This window comes from Sminthopsis crassicaudata, chromosome 1, assembly GCF_048593235.1.
Source record: "Sminthopsis crassicaudata isolate SCR6 chromosome 1, ASM4859323v1, whole genome shotgun sequence".
NCBI classification, from domain to species: Eukaryota; Metazoa; Chordata; class Mammalia; order Dasyuromorphia; family Dasyuridae; genus Sminthopsis; species Sminthopsis crassicaudata.
In genome coordinates, this window is record NC_133617.1 from 350,558,505 (window position 1) to 350,577,375 (window position 18,871).

Below are 18,871 nucleotides of genomic sequence, written 5' to 3' on the forward strand. Positions count from 1 at the left end.
GTCCAAACAGTTGTGGTTTTTTGCATATATTTCTAAAATAAAAAGCTATTAACAAAAATGAATGTTGAAAACTCTCTTTACATGTATTGGGAAAATAAGATACTATTGAAGAAAAAAATAGGAAAAAACAATTAACTATTTAAAAATCAGGAAAAGAAAAAATAAGATGGAGCTTCTGGAAGACAAGAGCCACTGAGACATCTGGCTATAAATGTATTAAGTGACAAAGGACAATGATAATAGTTGGCAATTAAAAGTATAAATTCCTTATGAGTAATGATTATTTTCTTTCTTTTGCTTGCATCCCAAGTGCTCTCATAGTACCTAGCACATAGTAGGACTTAAAAATACTTGTCCATTTATGTAGCTTTTAGTGATTTATAAACTGTTCTACATATATTATCTTACTTTTGCCACTTAGGTAGCGATTGAATAGGAGGATGAAGAACAGAGAAGAAAAACTTTGGGAGTCAAAAATGGCAGGAAGGGAAGAAAATTCAAAAAAGCAGAAAGTGTCTATAGAATGAGAAGAGAAGAAGCTGTACCAGTGAGAAAAGGTGGTCCTGAGAAATGGAACAGTGTAACTGGGGAGGAGAGGCAGAAAAAGGAAATGGGAGAGGTAGCACTGAGAGAAGCCACAGCATTGTTATCTTACCTGTCTGCCAGCTGAAACTCCTCCTAGAAATCCTCATGTCATTGTTGCTCTGGGTCAGGTTAGTTTTCATTCATTTTAGAATATTGTCTGGTTTCATGACAACTGATAAATATCTAAAACATATAACAAATATCCTACTTTGTTACCCATCCAGACCCATAAAAATAGATATGTTTCATGAAAATGGCATCCCTAAAGTAATGTATTGCCTTTATGAAAAATTTATTTTGGTGAATAACTTCATAATCAATGTAAGGTTAGATAAAATCATTGATTTAGGAATCAAAGGATCTGAATTTGAATCCTGGTTCCACCACTTAGAAGTTACACTATCTGGAACAAGTCATTTAAATGTTCTGAACCTTATTTTCCTCATCTGGAAAATGGGGATAATACTTATGCTACTCACTTCACCAAATTGTAACAAAAAATGTTTTGTAAACCCTTAAAATAATATATGAATGCAAACTTTTACTTACTGAAATCTACTTGAGGTACCCAGGGTGCTCTGATAGTAATCACTTTTGTAATGAATATATTAGTAGAATGCTGGTTGTTTCTTCCTTTTCTTTTCTTTTCTTTCTTTCTTTTTTTTTTTTTAAGATCAGAGATCTCAGAATTAGAAGAGGCCCTTTATTTTAAACAGTTTCTGAAAAAAGAATCCTCTCTATAGCATGCAGATAAACATATCCTTGTAAAGCCAAACCTAAGAAATTTTATTCATGGACAAACAAGAAGTATAAAGAATTTTGGGGGCAAACCTATAAGACTCAGTCTGGGGAAGTTACAATGGAAAGAGAAGAACAGGGCTGGACTGGAACTGAATGGGAAGAAGCAGCAGCAGTGCTATTTGGCAGCTTCCTTTCCTGTCTTTTCTTCTCTAACTAGGTTTCAAGGTCTCTCATTTTTGTGCTCTATGTGTCCTCTAAATTTGACACTCTGAACCAAATCCCCAGTTACCCCACCCTAGTTATATCCATGTGAAGTGAGAATGCTATTTTTTTCTTTCTGATATTTTTATATTAAGTTGTACTGGTGCCATTTCTGGAAGTCACCCTCACCAGACATACACCTAAAAGACACCATCACTCCTCCTCCTTATAACTGAGAATAACAGTTAATCAAGGGATGTGGCATCTGGCATTGTATCCACATTCTGCACCTCTAAATTCCCTGTCTCTCAATAAATTTTCTTTTTGCTACAGATAGGTCATTACAAACACTCAGCATTCAACTTTTTCTAGTGATCTTTTTTGTTTACATCTTTGTACTTATTTATGTTACCCATCTTTTAGAGTTCAGTTGGAAAGGCTTAGAAATGGAAGGAACAAAGAGTGGGGAGTGTGGGTTCCCTAAGCTCCAAGGGGATTTGGTGCTTGATGTAAAGGTAAACCACCTGGATTGCTTACGACCATAACTTTGGAAAAGGGTGATTAATGCAGAGGAGACATAAAGGTCAAGCCCAACAAGTGAAATATGTTGGACTAGTGATCTTGTTCTTGGAAGGCAGGTAGAAAACTGTAGATGTCAGAACCAAAACAACATCCCAGTCTATATGCGGTACCTTTCCAGCAAGGGTTAATGTGAGGATAGACAGGCTCTCCACTCCCTGATGACTTAGGTCAGCTGGGAGCTAGGGACAAACATTCCAGAGCCTGAGAGTAAACCTCTGAGATGCAGGAATGCTGTTGCTGGTTAGATCACCTCTGAGGTTTCCCAGTGACATTAACTCCCCGGTTATCTACCCATTCATTCCTTTGCTTTACTTATTACTTGATGGAAAAACAGATAGAGGAGGAGCCAGCTACTGCTGCCTCCCATCTTCCCTCTTGCAAAAATACATTGTGGCCATTAAAAAATGACTAAGTCAATACATTATATTGTTTTAAGTGTTTTTGCAATATACAATATGTATTAAATTCTTAAGTGACCATTCAAATCTTAGTCAATTCTCCTACCTGAATGCTATTAATGGGTCTGGAAACAGTGAGGACCAATCCAAAGGAAAGTGGAATTAATGTATCATAAACACAATTAAAAGTATCATAAACACAATTTAGATTTGTTAGTGCCAATTGGCTGGTGGTTTGGGCTACATAGTTACATAAGATTACAGAACATTAAAGAAAAAGAATAACATTTGAGGTTAGATTCTTACCAAGACATATACCAGCAAGAAGCTCTAGGCTACAAGTGGGCAAAGTGACTTTTAAGTAATTTTTGACATGCTGGATTTTTAAAAGAATCTTCTATCATGTGAGGGAGGAATTAACTAGAAGAAAGTCACACCTACATAGAGGAAGTAGAGAATTCTACACACACATACATTCTAAGTAAATGATAATATTTGTATAGAATTTATTGTATACTAGGCACTATGCAAAGCACTTTATAATTACTATCTCATTTGATTCTCCCAACAATGCTGAGAGATAGTTGCTATTATTATTTCCTTTCTATAGATGAGGAAACTGAGGTTAAGTGACCTGACCATCAGGTCACTTAGCTAGTAAGTATTTGAGAATGGATTTGAAACTACGAAGCTGACTCCAGGTTTGATTTCATATCCACCAAAGATACCTTAGCTTCCCTAGCTAGTCAACATTACCTGTTACTTGTAATGTAATGTATGTATATGCATATACAGGTATATATATGCATGTAGTCATTCTGATTCTGTTTTCTTCATTCCATATCCTATTACAATTTTTCCAATGTTTCCATGAACTATTAATATTTACCATTTCTTATAGCAGACTATTATTCCTTGATATTAATATACCATATTTTATTCAAACATTCTCTAATAGATGTGAGAATTGACTTTTTCTCACTTTTTTTTTTCAAATGAAAAGATTAATTTTGTTGTGTTGGTATTCAAAAGGCTTATCTCCACTTTGCATATGCTGCTCTTTCTGATTTCAATTCATAAGCTCATGACTTCTAAATTCATCTCCATGCTGCTAACTCAAACCTTGATTGATAGACACCACCTTCTTCAGCTTCCTTTCCTCTCTATTTGGAAGGATGGAGAGCAGAGTACCAAACTCCCCCTATTGTCTTCCTTTATAGAGGAAGAAACTGGACTTTCAGCTTGTTCCACTTGCATCTGCTGCTCTGCCTGCTTTCAATCCCATACAATAAGACATCTCTGAGTGTATTTCTCTCCTCCCACAAGCCTTTTCTTCTTCCTTTTGTATGTTGTCTCATCTTTAGATCATAAGCTTTTAGAAGGCAGACTTTGTCTTGTTCTTCATATTTTTTATTCTGAACTTAAGAAATAAAACAAGTATTTCCATAACAAAATGGAATAGAAAAACAGGATTGCACCTGAAATTTCAGATCCATTATGTACAAACTAGCTCTTCATTTAAAAGAAAAGTTATCATGTAATTTTTTTCCCTCTCCCAAATTTTGAGATCACTTCAATTTAGGCATAAATCTATATGTTTTTGTGTGTGTTTGCATATACACATATATACACACATGCACATATATTTCCAGATATATATTTATCAGTTCTTTTTCTAGATGCAAATAGCATCTTTATAAGATCTTTATAATTGATTTAGGTATTTATAATTGAATGACTCTATCATTTAAAAATTGTTCTTAACATATTACTATTGTTGCTATATATAATGTTCTCTTGATTCTGCTCCATTCAATCTTCATTATATTGAGGAGGTATTATTTCATCCTTTTATAAAATTATTGAGCTTATTATTTCTTATAGCAGAGTAATATTCCATCATGAATATATACTACAATTTGTTTAGCCATTTCCCAACTGACAGAAAACCTCTCAATTTCCAGTTCTTTGCCACCACAAAGAGAGGCGCACAAATTTTAGAACCTGTAGGTTTTTATTTTTCCTTTTTCCCTAATCTTATCTTAGGAAGCAGAACTAATAGTTGTATTGCTAGGTAAAAAAGAATATAAGTGGGACTGTTTTTTTTTAAATTGTATTCTCACTGCTTAGCATAGTGCCTAGCAAAAATAAATGTTATTGGATTGGATTGGATTGCCATTCTGTCTTTAATGTTCTTGTTGCATCTCTGTTGTATCTCTGATATGAATAATATAGTCACTTTTTTGTTTTATTTTAAATTGTTTTCCAGAATGGTTTCACTACTCCATAGTTCTACCAAAAAAAAAGTATATAATTGCATTTACCTCCCTCAGCCCTTTCAAAAATAAATATTTCCATCCTCTGATATTTTCACATTTTTCAAGGTTTGATGTAAAATCTTAGAGTTGTTGTACTTTTTATTTCTTTTATTAGCAATTTGAGTACTCTTTCATGTGTTATGGAATTACTATGGTTTTGAAAATGTTCATTTTGCTTGACTAATCACTTAGTGTTGTATATCTGTTTTATTTGTGACCTTTTTTTTTAGGAACTTGTGCGATATTGTTTAAGATGCTGGTCTAAGCTTATTTTCTGCTAAAATATGCAAATCTTGCATATGATTTTGCTATTCCTATCTAGAAATCTCATGATTTAGATGGATTTTGAAATTTGATGAGTCTTTTGAGTTTTTAAATTAAATTTCCATGTAATCTGCATAAGGGATAATTTTGCTTCCTTTTGTAAATCAGGGTTTATGATTTTAATTTCCTTTTTTTATCTTGCCTTTACTAAAATTTCCAGAGTTGTATCAAATAATGGGAAGAAGGGATATCCTTTTGCTTTACTTTCCTTTGTTCTGAAAGCTTTTACCAAAATATTGACTTGTTCATATATAGTTTTCTTTCTCACTATGATAAAAGGAGGAAGTTATGAATACGTAATTTCTAAGAGCTCTTATAATCTTAAATCTGTGATGCTTTAAAAGGTTATTATAATTTAAGTGGAAGAGAGATGATAAATGTATGTTAAAAATAAAGAAAACAAAGAAAAATAACATATGGATAGTAAAACATTTTTTGTGTCATCTGTTGGCCTTTGTGTGTTTACTCTTTTGCAAACTTCCAAAAAAATTCATTTTTAATTTCTTATGCCAACCCTCAATATACTGAAACCACAATGGGAAAAGTTACAATGTGGAAGGGTTAACTGTATTTCCCTCCATCTTATTTTTTTTTTTACTGTTTATTCTACTTTTGCTCTCCTCTCATCCTACTCAGTCTCAAAAGTATTTTTTGATTTTTATCTCCCCTAATTATTCTTCCTTCTATCAGTACCCCCTTCTCCAATCCATCTCCCCTTCTCCTTTCCTATATGGTAACATAGATTTCTAAACCTAACAGTGTATATATTATTCTTTTTTTTTTTTTTGAGCCAATTCCAATGAGAGTAAGATTCATATGTTCTCCCCTTCTCTAATACACCCAGGTTCTCTTTCACCACTGTAAAGGCTCTTTCATGCCTCAATGTAGCTAATTTACCCCATTTTATCTTTCTCTTCCCCTTTCTCCTAGTACATTATTTTTTTATCCTTTAGTTTTAATTTTTGTAGACTATCCTATCATATTCAATCTACACTTCTGCCCTCTGCCTATGTATATTCCTTCCAACTTCCCTAATAATGAGAAAGGTTTTAAGAGTTACAACTATTTTCTTCCCTACTGTAAGAATGTAAATAGTTTAACCTTATTTAATACTTTATGATTTATCTTTCTTACATCTTTTTATGCTTCTCTTGAGTCTCATGTTTGAACATCAGATTTTCTATTCAGTTCTGCTCTTTTCATTTGAAAGCCCTCTATTTCATTAAATGTTCACTGCCCCCCCCCCCCCAGAAGGATTATACTCAGTTTTGCTGGATAGGTGATTCTTGGTTATAATTCTAGCTTTTTTTTTAACATCCCAGAACATCTTATTATAAAGCCCTTCAATACCTTTAAATAGAAACTACTAATCTTTTGTTATCCTAACTATGGCTCCACAATATTCGAATTTTATTTTTTAATTGCTTGCCATTATTTCTCCTTGACTTGGGAACTCTAGAATTTGTTTTCAATATTCCTTGAAGTTTTCATTTTGGTATTTCTTTCAGGAGGTGAATTCTTTCAATTTCTATTTTCCCCTCTGGTCCTAGAATGTCAGGGCAGTTTTCCTTGAAAAAAAGATGCCTAAATTCTCTTTTTAAAAAAATCATAATAACTGTAGTTCAATAATTGTTAAATTATCTCTCTTAGTTCTAGTTTATAGATTGGTTGTTTTCCCCCCAGAGCAGATATTTAATATTTTTAAAAATTTCTTGATCTCATAAAGTCAGTAGCTTTCACTTGCCCAATTCTAATTTTTAAGGAATTATTATTTTCAATAAGCTTTTGTAGCTCCTTTTCCATTTGGCCAACCCTATTTTTAAGGTATTGTTCTTTTCAATGAATTTTTGTGTTTCTTTTTCCATTTGGCCAATTCTGTTTTCAAGACATTCTTCTCTTCATTGGATTTTTGTGCTTCTTTTGCCATTTAGCCTATTCTGTTTTGTAGTGGTATTATTTTTTTCAGTACTTTTTGTGTTTCCTTTACCAAGTTGTTGGCTTTTTCTTGATATTTTTTTAATCATCATTTCTCTTCTTAAATTTTCTCCTACTTCTCTTATTTGATTTTAAAGTATTTTTTATCTCTTCTATGGCCTGAGGCCAATTCATATTTTTATTTGAGACTTTAGATATAGGAGTTTTGATTTTTCTGTCTCCTGAGTTTGTGTTTTGATCTTCCCTGTCACCATAGCAACATACTTGTCAGTACTTTTTTCTGCTGTTTGTTCTTTTTTCCCAGCCTTTTAAGTTTCCCAGACTTCTAACTATATTCTAAAGTGGAGCTTTGCTTCCAGAGTGGAGGTGGCACACTGTTTTAAATTTCAGGGGTTTTGTGCAGCTATTTTAAGAGGTAATTCTTGGGACTTATGTGTTTTGTTGTTTTTCCAAGTTAGTATGATCTGGGGAAAGGTGTGTTTACTACTTTCCTATACTGTGCACTGTGAGAAATCATAGATTTTTCTTTTCTATCCTGGAACTGTGACCAGAATCTCAGTTTCCCTTTGGCCACAAGGTCTGGTATTCTAGGACTAAAATCTGGGACTCTCTCCTAAATCCAAGTTTGGGCAAAGCAACTGAAGTCTGTCCCTGATGCCAACTATGGGACTCTTGTATTCTCCTTCTGATCAGTTTTCTTACCCACTTAGGTCTATGGGTTGAGAGGTTCAGAGGACACTATATCTACCACTGATTTAGTAGCCCTCAGGATTTGCTGCTGATTTTCTAGAGCACAGCCTGCATTAAAACTCTCACCTGAATACAGTAGACCTTTCTTGCCAACCTTCCAAATTGCCTTGGACTGGAAAATTGTTTCACCCTGTACTTTTGTGGGTTCTACTGCTTCAGAATCTGTTTGGGGGCATTATATAAAATTGTTTGGAAGAGTTTTTAGAGGAGCTCAGGCAAATCCCTGTCATTTCTTCACCATCTTGACTTTGTCCCCCTCTTCCAAACCCTTTATTCTTATTTCTTACCTTAGTCTTGTCTGAAGAGCCCTAGGTGAATAACGTACTTCTCTAAGTGGCTCTAAAAGATCTCTTCCTTGGGCTACCTTAAATTGATATTACAATTTCCTTCTTAATTTTTTCTATAGGTATCTATGATTCCAGAGAATTCTTGTTCTCTGCTTTGAGCTATTTCTTTCTGAGTGGAATGGTTTGCCAGAAGAAGATATGTTAATACCTTGTCAAGAAAAATTCCATCACTTAAATAAAACCTAGGATCTTTAGTTATGGTCTGATTATATCTCATCTGGTTGAACTAGGCTGGTGGCTTTTCGTTAGCTCTTTCTAAACTTCAGTGACAGTCTCTTATTTCAAAGAGTGACTCCCATTGGTAGAACTTTTAAACAAAGTTCTAAAAAAGTTGCAACATAAAGTTGCAGTTCTCTGTACTGAGCAGCACTGTTGATTCTTAACTCATAGAATAGAGCATCCTACTGGCTAGTCACATCTTTCCCAGCACAGATTTTCAGCTTCATTCAACATCCAATTCTCTCTTCTGACACAGGCATGTGATGACTCTCACCCTACCTCTCCATAGAGTGACCTTTTTGCATTATTATCATTATACTTCTATAATAATATCAAAAATGTTTTAAGTATAATAATCAAGGGGCAGCTAGGTGGTGCAGTGGATAGAGCACCAGCCTTGAATTCAGGAGGACCAGAGTTCAAATCTGGTCTCAGACACTTAACACTTCCTAGTTGTGTGACCCTGGGCAAGTCACTTAACCCCAGCCTAAAAAAAAAAAAAGAAAAGAAAAAGAAAGTATAATAATCAATAACTTTTATTGGCAAGAGGAAAACTTGTAAGTCTAAGCAAAACAAGAAGATAAGGGGAAAGAAAATTAAATGAAATCTTTTAAAAATTTTATTATTTCCTACATAGTTCTACCATGGATATATACAGTGAAGTACTACACAAGATTATGCAATGTTTTGGGTCAAGGTGGGAGAGAAAATTTTATTAAAAGCACAAGGGAGTCAATAAGACCCCTAAAATATCCATAGTGACTGATGCTAGTACAAGGCCCTCATCTCCTAGATTTTGCATCCCTATCCCTGACTGCTTGTGATTCCACATCCCTCCTCTTTATTTTTGGAGCTACTATTTGGAATTAGGACATTCCAACATCTAGCATTTATTCCTGGCATTTGAAGTTGTTTTGTTAAATTTTTTTCCCAAGTAGAAAACTTAATTTATTCATTAACAAAATATTTATTGAAGACATATTGGGGAAGGCATTGTGCTAGGTGCTGGAGGATTATTTTTTCCATACCTATGATTTGCTTGGCATAAACAACTCATAATGAAGAAATTCTTCCTACAGGTGCAGAGCTGCAATCATTTTGCAACTTACTCTTAGATAGTTGCTTAGGGCTGAAAGGTCAACATGTCTTACCTGAAATCATATAGTCAGAACATGTCAAAGGCAAAATATGAGCTTGATTTTGGAATCATAGCATCTGGGATCACATCTTTTTACCACCTGTATAAGCTTGAGCAAGGTTTTTAACATCGCTGGATCCCCATTACCTCCATTCTAAAATGAAAAGAATAGAATAGATAGCCTTTAATGTCTCTTCCAGTTCTAAACCAATTCTGTTGCTCTAAATTCACCTTGCTGAGAGCCTTCTTGCTTTAAAACAAAAACTTTTCTAAGCCCTCTCTATTTTCTTGGTTGCTTCTTCTCTGCTCCTAGTCTCCTAATAGTCAAATAGGAAATTTATTCACAGTATCTTCTGAAAGCCCTCCTTATGAGGCATTTAAAATAAGAGAATCCAATTTTTTCCCTCACCCCTCCAAGGCTACTGTGTAGATGCTTCCTTTCAACAGCCTTGAAAAAATTGTATTCTGAATATTCATGCTGAGAGGGGGGACGGGAGGAAACATACCTATTTATGGAGAATTGTTGTGTATCCTTTGTTGTAGAAGAGACCATGACATCAGGGAGGTGATGTCATGAAGTGAAGGTGAATTGGATTTAAGTGAGGAAGGGCTGTGCAAGGTCATCTACCTTACTTTCTCTCCAATGGCCAGGTATAGACCAGATAGAAATAGTCCTAAATGCAGTGGGAGGTCTTGGTCTTTCTAAGCGAAGGTCTTCAGAGGTCTCAGTTTGACTGAGGCAATGCCCATTCAGTGAATAAGGCTAGGTAAGCAAAAAAAGGCCTCTTTCACCTATCTGAGAAATAAATAAATAAGTCTAGGAGGAGAAAACCCTCAAAGTTAATAGCCAAAACAGAAATGACTGCTGTTTACATTTGCCATGGTACCAACTTCCTTGGTGTCATGGTCCTCTTCTAGAACAAAAGAAAAACCTAACCTCTGTAAATAGAACTGCCCCAGTGGGGACCCAACTAGAATTGGTTAGTTCGGAAAGTCTCCTTCTTCTTTCTCTTTTCTCCCTTCCTTCCATCCTTTCTTCCTCCCTCTTTTCCTTCTTCCTTCCCTCTCTCTATCTCTCTTTCTTTCTCCTTCCCCCTTTCTCCTTTCATTTAAGGTATCATACCCTTATCTGCAGATATTCTTTAAAACTTTTTTAAAATTTTCTGAATCATCCCAAGATATCTTGTAATTTACTGCCTAGATTTTTTTCTTAAGAATCATGCCTCAAACTTAAATCTCTGACCTTCATAGATTGGTCAAAAATAGGTCCTAGGCCTAGTCCCAATTAGTCATTGTTTGGATCAAGATTTATTCCAGATGAAGGTAAATAGCAATCATTTCTGTTTTGGCTAGAAACCTTGAGAGTCTTCTCCTACTAGATTTATTTATTTATTGGACCAAGGGAAAGAGTTCATTCTGTGCCTAAATTTCTACCTAACTTACTGAATGTGTGATGTGGTCTCAATCAAACTGAGATCTATTAAAGACCTTAGCTGAACAAGGCCAAGGTGTCCCACTGCATCCAGAGCCATTTCTAATTGTCCTGATCTATATCTGGCCACTGGATCCAGATTGCTCTGTAGGAGAAAGTGAGGCAAGTGACCTTGCACAGCCCTCTCTCACTTCAATAGAGAAGAATTAATTTCACTACTGTTTTATTTGGAAATACAGCCCTCGCATTAAAAACACAAATCCACCTTTCTAAAAGACCGAATAGTCTGATACTTAAAAAATAATTCCAACTGATTAAATTTGCACCATTGAAAAAAGCCTGAACCAAAAGTGTTTCTTGGATTTAGGCTCAAGAATTTTTCTTCTTTTGTAGAACTGGATACATTTTGAGTATATTTAAGCTCCTGTCTCAGTTTTTATTCTTCTGAGACAGACAATACAATAGCTTTGTTTTTAAAGCTATAAAACATTTTACATTCATTATCTCATTTGAACCTGAGTACCAATCTGTGGGACAATGTCAGTACTCCAAATATTTTTATTTAAATTTAATAAATATTTCAAGATTCAAAAAGAGGGAAGCTATAAAAGCTATTGGAAAGTTAAGTGACACAGTACGTAGTGCACAGGGTCTAAAGTCAGGAAGATTCATCTTCCTGAGTTCAAATGTGACCTCAGACATACAGATCTGGGCAAGTCACTTAACCCTGGTTTCCTCAGTTTCCCCATCTGGGAAAAAACCTTATATAATTAAGCTTAATAAGGTAAAAATCAATCCCCTTTTGCACTCCTTTTCCCTTTCTCTATATTTTAAAAAAGTTTTATTATTGCTCTTTTTATGTTTTTTAAATCCCCTAGTTCCCATCCCTTTTCCTACAGGTTTAACAGAAAAATTAGCATCCTGATTTTACAGATGAGGTTTTGGAGGCTCAGAATTAGGAGGCCTTACCCACCATTACATAACATATAAATAATGAAGTCAATCCTGAAAACTTGGCCTTTTGACTCTGCTATAGCACAATAATCACAACAAGTTTAGCAATATTCTCTTTTTTATTTGAACTGTATTATCATCTGCTTTAAAAATATTCTCTAAGCTAGTTGATATTTTTAAGAAATATCTGTGGTTAAAAAAGAGTTGATATTTTATCATGTTTTACATTCAATGACCAACCTTTTATTTTCCAGTCTTACCTGTTTTCTTTCTGTTTCTCTCTTCTCTTGTTAGAAGAATTTTTCTCAATTAATTTACCTATCAACTTAGTCAGTAAGCAATTATTAAGCTGTTGTTACGTTCTAAGCTTTGTACTAAGAATTGAGATGCAAAAAAAAAAGGCAAAAACCATCCCTTCCCTCAAGGAGCCAATACAGTATGCAAATAAGTATGTATATACCAGATATATGTACACACATACATACATATATGCATACATAAAATTATAATAACTTAAGTTGATTAATCATGTTATGTAGTATGTATAAATATATATACACAGTGTAAATGGGAGTTAACGAAAGAAAAGGCTTGGGTTGGAGGGGAGGATATCAGGAAAAAACCACCAGGATATCAGTGGAATAGTTCTATGTAAAGAAAGCTAATATCTATATCTTTCCTTTTTAAGGCACTAGCTTTCATGTTCTACTTTGGGTTAAAGTTATTCATTTCATCTCCATGAGCAAAATGTGTCTTATTCATCTTTGTACTTCTCCTGGTACCTGGCATACTACTCTAAATCCATTAGATACTTAACAATGTTTGTTAAATTGCAATAAAAATAGATCTTTTTTTAAGAAAATCTTTCACAAGTGCTAGCATACTCAGCCTGGTCTTGATCCTGCTCAGCTCTTCCTATTGAGTTTTCTAATAACCTTTTCCTTGTGGCTAGAGTGTACACCCTCTACTGCTACCCTCCACTCTACTCAATTTTTAGTAATTGTAGTAGTAGCAATATGCTTTAATAATGAATGTGCTTATCCTATCGATCCTCCATCCCAAATGGCCATATTTCTTTTTGTGGCCATGTATAATCAGATGTTTATAATTTCCATTTTACCACATGCTATCCAGAAGAATCATTTCAAATTAAAAAATTCTCAAAGGTCATGAAAGGCTAACTCCAATGTTAAGCATGAATCCAGTCTATGATATATCTCATGAGAACTTACTTGGAGATTTCTAATAATACAAAACTAGGAGACATTCTACTTCATTTATGAATGGCTCTGAATATTATAAAGTCTTTTGATACTTGTATGAATGATCTCAGTCAAGTCACTTTACCACTATTGGATCCAACTTTCTCATCTATAAAAAGAGAGGTTTGGATTAGATAGCCTTTGAAGTCCCTGGACTTTTGTCAAATAAATAAACTTAATAGGGAACAAGATAGAAAGCATTTCATAACATTTAGAACTTACAAGAAAATTTAGAGATTATTCTAGTCCTTTTGTTTTATAAATAAGAAAAGTGAAGCTTAATATTACTTGTTTTGTTCCAGGTGATATCAAAATAGCAGCACTAAGAATTTGGAATTTAGCTCCTCTGATTCAAAATCCAGTGCTCTTTTTACTATACCATACATTTTCTCCCTGAATTAAACCTCAAATTTAGTATCTTCATTTTATTTCATTTCCCTGATTTTAAAATTATTTTTATTTTGATCTCTGGCCTTAATGTGTTACAGAAGCAGAATTTTGAAAGGGAAGCCTGGAGCTATCTACTTCTACTCATACTTGAAAAGCAATACCCTATTATACATTTTTAACCAGTCAGACTTGTACAACTTCAGCCGGGGTTTTCCCAGTTCTCTTTAAGCACATTGTGATCCCACTTCCACCACCACCACCACCATTCTCATTAGCTAAATAGAGGACCCAAGTACTCTTCTAGCAATCTATAGATCTGCTGACCATATGGATCTTGAGGAGGTAGTTGCAGATAGACTTTAATATTTGTTAAAGGAGTAACAAGCCTAGCATTCCCAGAAATGGTTCAGCTCTTTTTCCTTAGGAGATTGTGAAAGATCTTTGAATTATTATTTTGTTCTACTTTTTCCCATCCTCAGTTCTTCCCTATTATTCCTTCCCCAAACTTCTTTTGGTTTCCCATAATTAACGGTAAAGAATGCAACAAATATTCATAACAAGTTATCCTTTAGGTGTATGCTCAAAAATCTGAAAATAGTGCTTATAATGCTTCATTTGTGTATCCCCTAGTTTTCTAACGAGTACTGTTATCAGAATAGATCACCATGTAGAGCTATACCCATCTCCCTCTTGGTTAGGCAAATTGCATCAAATAATCCAATAGGAAAAAGGTTTTCTATTAATAAAAACAAGACAGTGGTGTCCTTTGGTCACTGCTTCTGAGTCAAAGAATAAAAGACAATATTTATCTCCATCATGAAGAGCAATTGTATGCTTTATGAAAATTTATTAGAAAGATGGATATGATGCTATTGATTTAATAACACCATCCAAATATCAGAAATGTCATCAGGGATTTAATCGCAGACCTAGATTATGGAAACATTGCCAAGTTTATTTGGTTCTTGTGAATGTCCTATTTTTGAGTGCTCCCTATTGGCAATTAGGTTGCTAGTAGACATTTCCCTAGTGTCTCACAGTGGCTAACTATTTGCTATGTGTGTATTGGTTCAGTAGCAGTAAACATAAATAGTACCTGTAGATTACAATCTAAACTTCTGATGGGGCCATAAGGAAAGAATGAGGACCTCGTCATAAAAAGATTTTGGGTGATTCTAAGAGTCCATAGGATCCTCAGTCAAAAACCTGTACTTTAGGTGTAGTCTCAGCCTTAGCTGACACCCAAGCAATGTCTGAAGGCCTTAGAAGGGGCTTATAAAATGAGGGTCCTCATAATAAATATCAAGGGCTTTTGACCAGGGGGTGAGAACGGTAAGAAAAGTATAGAGGGAGTCACTGTATAATATTATTCTTGAAGGACTATGACATAAAGATTGCCTATCAACATGTTTCCTTTTCCACCTAATACTCACATTTAGTCTTTCTCCTTAAAAGCTATCCTACTTAAATATCCCACTGAAATATCTATAATCATTCTGTGCTATTTTCCCATGAGAATCTCACATCCTACGAAAGTTTGTATCTATATCACTGTTTCCCAGTAAGTGTGTTGCAATGCTTTGTTGGGTCACAAATAAATCTTCAGTGATGTCAATCAACCAGATTTTTGTGGGTGTTCTATTTGTCAAAGAAAGAAATAGATGACAAGAATATAAATTTCTATCTGGGATTTGTTCCAAAAAATAGCTTCCAGGGGACATCCTGGGGCCAAAATGTTTTCAGCCCAATAACCTATACCTACAACCATGGGCAAGTTCAGAACAGTTAGAGGTACTGAAAGTTTCTGAATGGGGAAGAGAGATGCAACCATCTTTATTGTGTTGTATTGTATTTATTGAGGAAGAAAAGCATATCAGTACATTTTAGAAATGTTTTCAACAACAACAACAAAAATAGGAAGTAAAAAAGGATGCTCTAGCCCTCTTTCCTGGAAAAAGCAATAACCAGAATATTTCATATTCTAGCATTCTGATTAACTAAAATTTTGTGGGAGATATAGGGATGGGATAGACAAGACTTGACAAAAACTTGGATGTGATAGGAGGGAGAAAGTTTATCAAAAGAAAAGAATCAAAAATGACACTAAGCCTGAGAAGCTTGGTAGACTTGTGCCTTCAATAAAAAAGAGAGAAGTGTCTGAAGTAGTAGTAGGTATTTTAGGGATGGAATGAAAAGGGTGGGGGAGTAATAAGAAGGTCAGTTTTTCTGGAATGTAGAACATGTGAATGGGAGGGATGAGTCTGGAAAGGCAAACTGCCAAGCAGATTGTTAAGGAGTTGAGGAGACATGCACTGGGAGGCCAAGAGCTTGTATGGTGAAGCTCTTAAAAATCAAGACAGGAATTGGGGTAAAGAATAAAACTGAGCATTGAACTCGTTTGGAAAGGAGTAAAAATCGCTTAGAGAAAAAGAAGTTAGTCTAAGTGGCTAAGGGACTAAGTAATATAACTGAATGGTGTAAACCTCAAAGGAGAAGTGATTACTGAGTTGTGGTAGCAAAGGGGAAGTCTCTAATCGGTAAGAACTATGTCTTTTCTTTCTCCTGATGCAGTGTGAGAATGGTAGGGTAGGCGGGGACAGCAGGGAGAGGAAAATGAGCACCCAGTAGTATAGTGAATAGTCAAAAGTTTCAGTGTCTTCAGAAGGAATCCAGGTTTCTTTGAGCTGGTGATAAAAGTATGAGATCAATCAAAAAACATTTATTAAGCACCTACTATGTGCAAGATAGTGTACTAAGCATAGGATAAAATAGGTAGTAAAAGGGAGTTTTTAAATTATAAAGAAAGATTCCAGAGAAGAAATCCATGCTGAAGATTAAAAAAAAAAAAGTTTCTTAAAGTAAAGTGAATAGAGACAAGATTGCCAGAAAATACATAGCAAAGGGATAAAATGTAGATGATGATGGGGGAGGGGGGAGAAAGTAAATAAATGAATGAGAACACACATTTATTATTTCTATTTACTAAGTATTGTGCTGATCATTGAGAATTGAAAAGAAATAGTTCCTGCTCTCAAGGAACTTACATTTGGCTTGAGGGTAGGGAGGGGAAGGGGTGCTAACACATCCTTAAAGGATTCTAGTAGCTAAGTAATGATGTTTTAGTCTGCAAAGCTGCAGGATTTTAGATAAAACTCTAGAATATTCAATTAATACATTTAGAAGCAATGGTAATATTGATTTGATTTCAGTTCATAGAACAAAAGTAGAAAGTATATAATAGGGAGTAATGGCAGGTATACCTGATTAGAGGCATGAAAATGGTCAGAGTATGGTTGAATCTGGGGTCAGCTGTATCATAGTGAGATCTCACCTATCAGGACAGTCTCACCTCAGGGAAGAAGTAGGAATTTGCTAGTCATAGAAAGGGTACAGGAACCAACTGGTTAGATTCTCCTCCAGGATCCTGGTGAGAATAAGTGGTGGAATTAGTTTTTATAGTCCATCACTCTAATTAGTAGGGAGCGAGGGGTTTGAATGCTAGGTAGAGGCAGGAGAAAATCCCTTATAAGTATCTAGTCCCCTCAAATGAAGTAAATGTGTGCTGTTACCATCCCAAAATAGCAGAGGATGGGGCATCTTGCCTCAGAAGACACCTTGCATGATACTCAGGAATTTGATTCCCAATCAGCTTTACAGGAACAGTTGGGAAGAAGGTTATCCAAGATTGTATATAAGAAATCAATCCAGGTGATAGAAGACTCTCAAGAATGAAATTCAGAAAACAGAAAAACAATAAATTCAACAAAAAAAGATAAAGTAAAAGCTATCTAAAGAGATCATATGATCCCAAAGGGAAATAATCATCAACCAACATAGAAGCTAAAGAGACCTGTACAATCCATAGAAGCAAATGTGATTCTCTCTAATGGATGATTTATGAACATTTAGGGAATAAAAGAACCAATAGGAATCTATAAATAAAGTTTTGTTACAATAATCTCATTTCCTTTTGGACTAGGTGATTAGATTGGTTTTTCAAAGTAATGGTGAAGTCATAATATACTTGGATTTTAGTATTTTGGTTAAGTCTTTCATGACTTGTAGTTCTTTAAAAATATGTCTTTGTTGCCTTCTGTTTTGATATCACCATCATTTCTGGATATTTTCCTTACCTCTTTTTAAAACCTCCTTTGTAACAAAGAAAAACAAGTAAATGCAACTTTGAGACATTGAATCTGTTTCACAATATATGTACCCTTCTGCCTTTGTAGTCCTCCAGAAGAAAGAGATTCATTTAGTATCTTGGGATCATTGTTGGTTTTCATTATTGATTCATCTTTCTTTGATCTTTTCATTTATTTAGTCGAAGTTTACATATATGTTCTTCTAGTTCTGCTCATTTCACCCTTTATTGGGCTGTGCATATCTATCCATAGATATCTGAATTTTTCATTTTCATAATTTTACTTCATAATAATATTTCATTATATTTCCATACACAGTTTACTCAGCCATTCCCCAATCATTGGGGATGTATTTTATTTTCTCTTCTTTTTTGTCATATAATTAATTTTTTGGTACATGTAGGACCTTTCAGTTTTTAGCCTACATAAGACATTCTATTCACTTCAATACAGGGAGCATTTATCCCTTTGCACTAGATACTAGATAGTATAGATACAAAGACAAATTTCAGATCATTGGATCAAGTGAACAGGTTAGGCACTTGTCTTACATGCTTCCTATTTATTATCCAAACTGGTTGGAGCAAATCACCATTTCACCGATAGTATATATTTCTACCTTCTCTCCAAATCTACTCCCATTTTGGCATTTTTATAAGTATATAGTTCTACCTTCTCTCCAAATCTACTCCCATTTTGGCATTTTTATAATTTGCAAAGAGAAACATTTTTATCTTATTATTTTAAACATGATTTTATATGATTCTTTGTAGTTTACAATTATTCTTTTGAAAACTTTATTTTTAACTTTGCCTATTTATACATTGGAGAATAAATCTAAGAGCTATTGATTTTTAGCTGTAGTTTCTGAAAATAAACATTTATAAAGCTCCTACTATGTACCATGTACTATACTATATTATTTTTATAAATATTATCTCCTTTAATTTTTACAACAATCTTGTAAGGTAAGTGCTATTATCCCCAATTTACACCCTATGAAACTGAGGCAGAGAGAAGTTAAATGATTTATGGCCATAAAATTAATATCTGAGGCTAGATTTGAACACAACTCTTTCTGAATACTAGCCCAGTGCTCTAGCCACTATACCACTAGTTGCCTTGAAGCTGGCAAAAAGAAGAGATTTCA

The 18,871-nt window shown here is 34.4% G+C and overlaps 1 protein-coding gene and 1 long non-coding RNA gene across 2 annotated transcripts in view; one reads left to right on the forward strand and one right to left on the reverse strand.

The window, feature by feature from the left end:
- Positions 1 to 18,871, forward strand: part of TPPP (tubulin polymerization promoting protein) — a 124,608-nt gene that overhangs the window by 10,625 nt on the left and 95,112 nt on the right. The window lies entirely within an intron of this gene.
- The window catches only part of LOC141549569 (uncharacterized), a 104,588-nt gene that overhangs the window by 6,786 nt on the left and 78,931 nt on the right, over positions 1 to 18,871 (reverse strand). Inside the window, exons 3-4 of the long non-coding RNA XR_012484381.1 lie at positions 9,552 to 9,692; positions 656 to 768 (exon numbers count right to left, since the gene is read on the reverse strand). This is a non-coding gene — a long non-coding RNA (uncharacterized LOC141549569). The remainder of the gene's footprint in view (positions 1 to 655; positions 769 to 9,551; positions 9,693 to 18,871) is intronic.